The sequence below is a fragment of the Salmo salar genome, chromosome 13, assembly GCF_965601325.2.
Source record: "Salmo salar chromosome 13, fSalSal1, whole genome shotgun sequence".
In the NCBI taxonomy this organism is placed as follows: domain Eukaryota; kingdom Metazoa; phylum Chordata; class Actinopteri; order Salmoniformes; family Salmonidae; genus Salmo; species Salmo salar.
In genome coordinates this window covers 43,037,674-43,047,861 of record NC_138303.1, presented here as the reverse complement: position 1 = coordinate 43,047,861, position 10,188 = coordinate 43,037,674, and positions in this window count along the sequence as shown.

Below are 10,188 nucleotides of genomic sequence, written 5' to 3'. Positions count from 1 at the left end.
GGATGTTTGCTTATTAGACCTGCTCAGACACAATGCCTCTGTTTTTGTCCATCAATTACAAGGCTCGAGCCCACCACACATCCCTGGCTGCTTAACAGCGTGTTATGTACAGCGTGTTATGTACAGCGTGTCGACCGTGGCGTTTCAGACTATTATACTCATTCCTGTATAATTAATATAAATTACCTCTACGGCGTTTCACGATGAAAGATAATTATCTGATGAAAGATAGCCGTTGACTACCCCGAGGTGCTGCCAGCCCTCCCGCCGGTGGAATATCTAGTTGGAATTGAAGGGACGGCAGGAGACACACACACACACACACACACACACACACACACACACACACACACACACACACACACACACACACACACACACACACACACACACACACACACAGAGACTGGGACATATAGAACATCTAGATGACAACTACGTGAGTGAATGGAAGTACAGGAAGTACCAATGTGTGTTTTGTGCGTGCGGGATCCATTTTAACGGTTTCCCCTCCCCCCTCTGCTGGGTGAGGGCACGGCGAGATGAATCGAAGCACCTACGGCAGTGCTGCTGTCTAGATCTGCTGCTGTCCAACCTTGTCCTCTTTAACCTTCACATCTCCTGATTCCCCTCCCGTGAAACCACACACTGACTGGGACATGTGCTATAGGTTGAGCTTCAGTATCAGCAAACTGGTTTGATATTGGAGTGAATAAATAGCATGGTACCAGTGACGGTAACACACCTGTCAGTCATGGCATCTCTGTATCCACTTCAACACAGTAAAGAGTGGTGGACTTACTGGCAACACAATAGAGGATCTGACTAGAGGCCCGACGGCGGGTCCGTAGGTCAAAGCCCATAACTTTCATTACCCACACTTCCTCTTCCTCGATCACTGGTATACACCAACGCTCAAACATCCACTCAGCTGCTACTGCAGCGTCCACAATGTGATCATTCAGAAGACGTGTTTTTTATTTTTATCATAGGATAGACTGACGCGTCACACAAATCAAACATTTGCACCCCTATTTGTCTGCCTTCAACAGAAAAATGTAGAAAAATAGAGAGTCATGAGCTGCATTTACTCAATTTAAACCAATCAGAAAATAATTTATTGGCTCAGAGACTGTGTGAACGAGAGCTATAAAGGCTTGTGTATGCATGCGCGCATTCGTGTGTGGAGGGGAGCTGGGACTGAAAGCATGGATGGAGGAGGGGTAGTAAAGGGGTCTTGGGCTGGTCTCCTCTTCTCAACAGCATCACTACAGTATGACATGCTTTATGGCTCTGGTCGCCATGGTGGCCCTCACAGGGGCTGTTTATGGATTCCCATAGAATAGAAAGTCATTGCTGCTTTGCTCTGTGGAGTAGCCAGCCAAAAACAACCCCACCATCAGAGCACAGACCACAGCACTTTCTCTCTGCCCTGGCCCCCTCAGCCATAACTCAGCACACAGTCTGTTTTTGCGAGAGAAAACAATTATTGTATTAATATCAATGACATAAGATGACGATAAATCACTGATGGAAATGTTTAATTCCGTGTTGATGTATGATAAAATGTCACAAGGACCGGAGCTGGTTTATTAGCTGCTGTTGATCCTTTCGGTGGGAAAGTTAGTTTGTTAGGATAACGCTTTTTTTTCCCATCATTGGATAACTTTTGCTTTTACACTAAGCTATTTATCCATCCTTCATCATGTTTCATTTGCTTCTCAAACTGTGTCATATAAATATTCCAACACTTTGATAGGTTAATGGCGTGCATTATCCAGGGTGTAGTAAATGGAAAAAATACTCCAACTTGGCTTGTCTTCTCTCCATCTTTGTTCTACCATTCCTCTATGCAGTTCCTATGCCTTCAGCAGTTTACTTTTGGCAAAGTGTTTTTCCTTGTTCCTCACTGAAAGTCTGTTCTCATTTCATGTTTTTATAGTATGTTATGTCCTAACACATGTGAAAAGTGTCATACGTGATGTGAACCCTCAGATGTCATTCCGCACAAGGCTGTTGATGTGGGAAGAGGAGCTGGTAGTTTCTCTCTCTCTCTTTGTGATTTACATTTACATTACATTTTAGTCATTTAGCAGACACTCTTATCCAGAGCAACTTACAGTAGTGAATGCATACATTTCATTTCATAAATTTTTTTTCTCTTTTTTTTTTTCTGTGCTGGCCCCCCGTGGGAATCGAACCCACAACCCTGGCGTTGCAAACACCATGCTCTACCAACTGAGCTACAGGGAAGGCTAGACAGATTCAAAAGCATAATGAAATCCCCTCAGATCCAGGCCTCTGTCTTGCTGTGCTGTAGTACCCAGACAACAACCGCTCTTCATTTGGACCTGCTGACTGCAGACTGCTGCAGAGAGCTGGAAGAAGGACCACATCTGGTCAGCCAGAGGCCTCTCTGAGCAGAGCATGCAGCTCACAGCCCCTGACCCTAAGACCCGGGGCAGTCTGCCTCCAGTCTGTCAGTCCCACTGTCTGCCCTCATGCCTCCAGCTTGTCTGCCCACTGATATTGCTGTTTCATGGCTATCAGAGCCAGAGGTGAGTGTTATTATGAAACAGTCAACCTACAGTTTGGACTGGAGGAGTTGGCTAGTGATGCAAAGAGAGGGTGAAAAAAATAATTCCCATAACTCATTTTCACTGCAGACATCAGACATACAGCCGTCTGTGGTGGCAGTAAAGGTTTATGGGTGTTTTTCCTGGTGTTATCCAACTCTAGTACCATCCCTCGGGGGGGGGGGGGGGAGGACGACATATGTTTCTCCTCTTTTGTGGCCGTGTTTAGTCTTGTTTTTGTCACATTCCTCTGTCTGCCCTCTATGCTCTTTTAAAAAACTTAAACAGTATGTTTTGGATGTGACTTTGAACATGGCGTGGCTAAAGAATGAGAGGGAGAAAACAAGCGTTTTATTCTGTGGCATACCGCTGTAGCCTTCAGTTCACCCACCCCTTCTCCCTCCCCTCCTCCCTCTGTCATCTATTCTTTCTCTCTCTCACTTTCTCCCCTCGCTTCCTCCCTCCCCACGGATTCCCCAACCACACCACAACCCCGTTAACAGACATACCCTTGACAGATTTACCGCCGCCGTCTTTCCATTGGCCGCCAGCGTGACGTGTGATTTAGTGCCTTGTCCTGATTGGCCCAGGCGTGACAGGGCAATTTATGGCCGTGCTGTGATTTGATGCCAGCTGCCTTTGAAGTGAGTTACAGCTCTGTCGCTTATAGGACACAGAAACGGTGTCAGGTTTCAGTCATAAAATCTTATCCCTGAAGGGAGGTGGTGCTGCCTGCTGGATAACACTGCTGGGCTGACTGACGTCACCATAGGGGAGGAGGAGAGACCCAAACACTAGCCTACTAGTAGAGAGTCGCAGAGAGAAAGAGACAGATAATAGGAGAGACCCACTACTACTAGAAAGAGTCACACAGAGAAAGAGGTCAATATAAGAGGCAGCCCGAGTCACACACAACTGTTCCACCATCATCATTGAATTGTGTGTGGTCTGTCTGTCTGTCTGTCTGTCTGTCTGTCTGTCTGTCGCAACTTCCTCAGATCTTAATTTCTCCAACAGTAGAGACGGGTATCATAAGGATCAGTAACTGCCCCCTCACCCATCTTACCCCGTCTATCCCCGGCCCATACATCCTGTAATCAACGAGGCAGAATTATATCACTTATTATATATCAAAACCTACAATAAGACTTAAAGTGGCAAACTAAATCACTATCGCATAGCTGATCAACAGAAGCAAACTGCCAGTCATTTTGAATCCCTGTCTATCTACCCACTGGTACAGTATCTCCTATCAGCGATAAATACAGTTTGCACGCTACACATCATCTATCTACTGCCTAGCTATGTTTCCATCAGCCAGACATAAGGTGACGATAAATCACTGATGGAAATGTTTAATTCCGTGTTGATGTATGATAAAATGTCACAAGGACCGGAGCTGGTTTATTAGCTGCTGTTGATCCTTTTGGTGGGAAAGTTAGTTTGTTAGGATAACGCTTTTTTTTCCCATCATTGAATAACTTTTGCTTTTACACTAAGCTATTTATCCATCCTTCATCATGTTTCATTTGCTTCTCAAACTGTGTCATATAAATATTCCAGCACCTTGATAGGTTAATGACGTGCATTATCCAGGGTGTAGTAAATGGAAAAAATACTCCAACTTGGCTTGTCTTTTCTCCATCTTTGTCCTACCATTCCTCTTTGCAGTTCCTATGCCTTCAGTCTATCCCGTGGAGATCAAAAAGAACCCATGGCCTGTATTCATAAAACGCCTCACAGTAGGAGTGCTGATCGAGCATCAGGTCCCACCCATCTCTCCGACTCTAATCTTTTTTTGGATCTTTAAAAAAAATATTAAAACATACAATATTCCTGCAGTGAAGCCACTCAACATTTACATTACATTCAGTCATCTAATCGTCTCCCGTCCAGAGCGACCCACAGAAGCAACCAGGGTCAAGTGCCCCGCCCAAGGGCACGTCGACAGATCTCCCACCAAGCCAAAACGGGGTCCAGAACCAGTGGCTTCATCTAATTCATTATGAACCAAAAGACACAACTGATCCTGGATCAGCACTAACTACTCTGAGACGCTTTATAAATAAATAATAATATTAATAATAATATATAAAGTTATTCTAATTTATGAATATGAGCCCAGAGTGCACTTTTGTACCGGCAGTGACCCGTGAATATCTCTAAGGGTAAATGGTAAGGCCGCCCCTGTTTATCAAACCCCAGGGATTCATGCATCATTCACCTGATATCAGATCCCTCCTCACTCCTTCACCTGACACTTACAGGTTAGGTTGGTCTGCTCAAGTGGAAAATTGCTGGAAAATAGAAAGAGAGAGAGAGAGCGTGAGTGAGTGAGTGAGTGAGAGAGAGAGAAGATCTGGACAACTGTAATGTAATTGCATAATTCCTTGAGAGAGAGAGAGACCGGGATATGAACTTGCTAAGCTTGAGGTTAGTACATGGCAGACGCAGACTCACTGTTGCTGTGTTGTGTTAAAGAAAGAAAACAGGTTCTGCACCTAAACAGCATGGCTCCTCGCTTCTGTGAACTCATGACTGACATTTTGACCACAGATGGGCAAAAGATATGTCCAAGTATCTTGTTACAAATACAAAATATCCGACAGATCAATGTCTCAAAATAAAATAAGAGACACTTGCCAAGTAAATACAAAATATATAAAAGTAGACGCCTTAACTATAACAACATTCTCAGTAATGGTAACATTTTTTAAATTATTATTATTATTATTGCTATGACTGTGATGTGTTTTTTTGATCGACCTTAGTTGAATGCACTGACTGTAAGTCGATATGGATAAGAGTGTCTTCTAAATGACCAAAATGTGAATGTAAAAATGAACAATTACAAAGCACACTGGGTATTATTATTGGCCTTGTTTCGGGGGCAGAGTTCATTAGAATAATACCCAGCATGCTTGCAAGTGTTCATTTCGACATTTTTTGACATTTACATTTTTGACACTCTCATCACACCATAGTGCCATCAGACTTCTGATTCCAATGCAGGGTGAGCTGCTATACATTTTTTTAAATACAGGTCTCGAAAGTATCTTGTTACAAATTAAATTGGATTGTATTTCAGGCCGGTGAAATAAAAATGACTCAAAAGTAATTGAAATACGTATTTCAAATACATGTAACAGAAATACTGCCCATCTCTGATTATGACAAGACAGCCTAATCATATCAAAAGCGTATAATAGTTATCAAGTGAGCAGTAAAAAAAAGATATGTTGCCACAATGTGTAAGGTAAAGTGCTAAACCTTTTTAATGTTCTGTTTTTGATCGCTCCCATCCGCCTCGTTGGGTTAATATGCCATGATTGTATCATATCTCCATGTGCATCGATTTCAGAAATGACTAAGTATGTCATACAGGTTGATTACAAACAGGGCTGGAATATTGCTTTAATAAATCCTCCACATGACTTCAGCGTGTCAGAGCAGAGCAGTCAAGTGATCAGACAGTCGCTCATACCAGGGCTGTGTCTCAAATGGCACTCTATTCCATATATAGAGCCTGGTCAAAAGTAGTGCACTAAATAGGGAATAGGGTGTCTTTTGGGATCAGCCCAGAAGTCACACCGCTACAGCTGAGCCTAGAAGTTGAGCCTGGAAGAAGCCTTGTTAAAATTCTATTCTATGGTGAGCACAGATTAAGGAGACTCATATTTCATGTGCAGCATATCTATGACCTGTACTATATATATTTTTTAAACTTTCGCTAACCTACTTCTTGGTCTTGACTCCTGACATATGACATACTGTTGCTGTAACAGATTTAGAGAGGCCCTTGGTGAACTCAGAGTGACTAAATATGTGAAGGGCCTCTTTAGACAAGCAAAATATGTGAATGGATTTTTTTATACCAGCAAAATATGTGAAGGGACTTTTTAGACCAGAAAAATATGGGAAAGGATTTTTTATACCAGCAAAATATGTGAAGGGACTTTATAGACCAGAAAAATATGTATTTAACTAGTCTTCCTGACTTGACACTGCATTGTAGCTAACAGGTTTAGGGCTGTATCCTGACTTGAGAGCCGGTGATTACATTCTTGCCCAAGTCTCCAAATTAATGATTTACACACAAGTCTGAGTATTGCCTGCTTATCTCAACTCTGAGTTGGGCCCTTGAGAGACTTTGGAGATCTCCGAGTGACTTCCGTAAATAGAGACTAGTAGTGCAGACTACTGCGTGCTGGCTGGGTGGCAGTGACGCCCACCCATGATGTCTTGGCGCGATATTCCCTGAAGAGGGACCAGCCCCGCCTCGCCGGCCTTGACGGGTCCCAACGAGCTGCAGATTAATGGGGTGGTGGTGGCGTGGGGCCACGGTGGGTTAATGTATCTGTCTGTCCCAGCTAAACGCCTATGACTCTCTCCGGCCTCCTTCTGTCTGCAGGGGGCTGGGGTGGCAAACCACTCACTGAGGCACCCACCCATGGTGTCTTGGTTTGGAAAGAAAGGAGGGCTGGACTGGGCGCCGGCCCGGAAGTGGTGTCAATCCTATGCAGGGAATGTGAATGACTATTGAACCAATACACCACCAGATATCCACTCTTTCAGCATGGTGGTGGACAGAATGGGACACCATGAAACTTTTGTTCTAGTCTGTGAGTCTGATGGGTTAATACATGAATATGCATGATTTGGTGTGAATAACATGTAAGTAGGCCAGTCGTGTGACTGTTTCATCGTTCAAATCCCTAGTCACTCATCATATGCTCTGATGGTGACAACTTCTCTCCCAGACTTGATCAGATCAGACAGGAGTGTTGAGGAATGGGAATAATATGCTTCAGCTAATTAATCTTGAGTTTTACAAAAATGACAAAAAGTAGCTTATTGGGTGGTAAACAAACTGTAAATTGGACCTTTTTTTTACAGCTTTTGCTTATCGTCCCATATAAAATAAATTCTATAGTATCACAGCCAGGGGACTTTTTAGTATGCTTTTTTTTAATCAAGTGATTGCCTGTGCAAAATAGAGCTGCTTTCTGTCTGTTTTTAGTAGGCAAAAGATGCATCTAAAACAGTGGAGGCTGCTGAGGGGAGGACGGCTCATAATAATGACTGGAAAGGAGCTAATGGAATGGCATCAGACACATGGAACCCATGTGTCTGTATTTGATACCATTCCACTAATTCCGCTCCAGCCATTACCATGAGCCTGTCCTCCCCAATTAAGGTGCCACCAACCTCCTGTGATCTAAAAGTCTTGTTACATTTTGGGAATTTTGCTGATGCTCTCATCACACCATAGTGCCATCAGAAGTCTGATAGCAATGTAGGGTGAAAGAGGGCAACAAAATTGTGAACTGCTGCACAAATGTATCTTGTTACAAAAAACCTTGGATTGTAGTTCAGGCCGGCAGTGAAATACAAATGACAAAATATTCCAAAGTAATTGAAATACATATTTTACAGAATTACTGCCCGTCTCTGCATTTACCCATTAAGCCAAATGAATACAACTATTTGGAAGCCATTTTGTCTATCACCCTTATGCAGTAAGTCATATAAGATGGCTGCCATTTTTAAGGGTCCATTCTTGCTTTCCTGTCCCAAGAGAGTACTTCATGCTCACTGATGTCTCGGGTCCTCTGAACAGCTCTTTTATGGGTCTATTATGCCTCTGTGTTATACTGTGTATAAGGATTCAGACTCATAATTAATTTCAGAATAATTGCATTCAGTATTTCAGAATGTTATTTTGGTGTTCATGAAAAAAATATTGTTTTCACAATTTCTTTATGCAGATCTGTTGGGATTTCAGAATTTATGGAAAAATGCCTCCTGGTAATGGAAGTGTTTGGTATCTGTTTACTAATAGGCTGTCGTTTGAGAAGCTTTGGAAGGTTGTGGTTTACCTTAGAAGCACATCATGATATAAACCATGCTTTACGACTTGGTACTCATTTATAAACCAATTGATCTATCACACTTTTAAGTGCCTAAACCTGAACTCTAGGTTTCAAGGGACAAGACCATTTCTGTATCAATATTTCGTCACTGGGTGGCCACACCGCCGGAAGGTACTAGGTAGTAGTACATGTGTGTGTAGAGGTGGTGTATAACAGGCGGTGGGGTTTGGAGTAACGAGGACGTGAATATTTAATGAAGTGTGCACACACGTTTAAAAGGAACACCTAGCTCTGTCTGTATGCTGGCTTAAATACCAGAGCTAATTAACACACAGGTGGGCTGTCATGATGAATAGCAGGGAGGGAGCGCACGCGCACACACTCTTCCGCAGCATTCACACAGAGCGGCTGTACCATTTATTAATCAAACATGAAATGAGGAGAGAGGAGGAAAGGCTCTAGGGTCGTGCACCTTGGGGAGAGGTAGATATTGTTGGGACAGAGGGTTTCAATCATATTGGCTGTGAGTGTGTGTGTGAGGTATTTGACCGTAGACAGGAACCAAACCAGGTCTAAGTAAAGAGACCGAACCCTGGAAAAATACAAAATAACCACAGATATTTTTGTAACCTGAAAACCTCTTACAATAACAGAGATATTGACAGATTTACATTTGATTATAATTGTTCATTTGTCTTCGGACTATCCTTAGTGTGTAGGGCCCTAACAGAGCAATAGTAGCAGGAGAAGAGGGGCCTCTGTCAGGCCAGCCACACCGCACTCGTCTTGCTGACTGGGTGATAATGGATAACAAAGTCGGCCTCACAATCTCTGCGTCCCAAACGGCACCCGATTTCCAACATTGGTCAAAAGTAGTGCACCGACCCCATAGTGTTGTCTGTAGAATGATTTCAAATCTGGATGATTTCAACACTTTGAGATTATGGAGTGGTATCACCCTCTCTCACCTCACTTAAGACAGTACAGTGTTAAGTGCTCTGGCCTGTGGGGACTGTAAATCAGGGGGGGGGGGGGCGATGTCTCCCCAGGGGCAGAGCACACGCTCCCTGGCCTGCAGTCTCGAGTGTAGGCTGATCTAATCCAGCTCATCTTCCTGGAGGTTTAATTACGACGCCTGGTCAATTAGAGGGAGGATAGCTCCAATACAAAGGGGAGAGAGGTTTGGAGAGGAAGGGATGGGCCCAAACAAGAGAGGGGGAGAGGTATAGAAGGGACAGCCTCACTATGTAGCCTAGTGGTTAGAGCGTTGGGTCAGTATCCGAAAGGTTGCTGGATCAAATCCCCGAGCAGACAAGGTAAAAAAAACATCTGTCGTTCTGCCCAAGCAAGGCAGTTAACCCACTGTTCCCCGGGCGCCGAAGACGTGGATGTTGATTATGGCAGCCCCCTGCACCTCCCTCATTCAGAGGGGTTGGGTTAAATGCATTCAACACATTTCAGTTGAATGCATTCAGTTGTACAACTGACTAGGTATCCCCCCTTTCTCAACAGCTTCCCTGTGGCTCAGTCGGTAGAGCATGGTGTTTGCAACGCCAGCATGGTGCGTGCAACGCCAGGGTTGTGGATTCGATTCCCATGGGGGGCCTGTACAAAAAAAAAAGAGGAATAAAATGAATGCATTCAGTCGCTCTGGATAAGAGCGTCTGCTAAATGACTAAAATGTAAATGTAGATCATGTTAAGAATAGGATCAAAGCCTGACTGCTGTTGGGTTGCAAT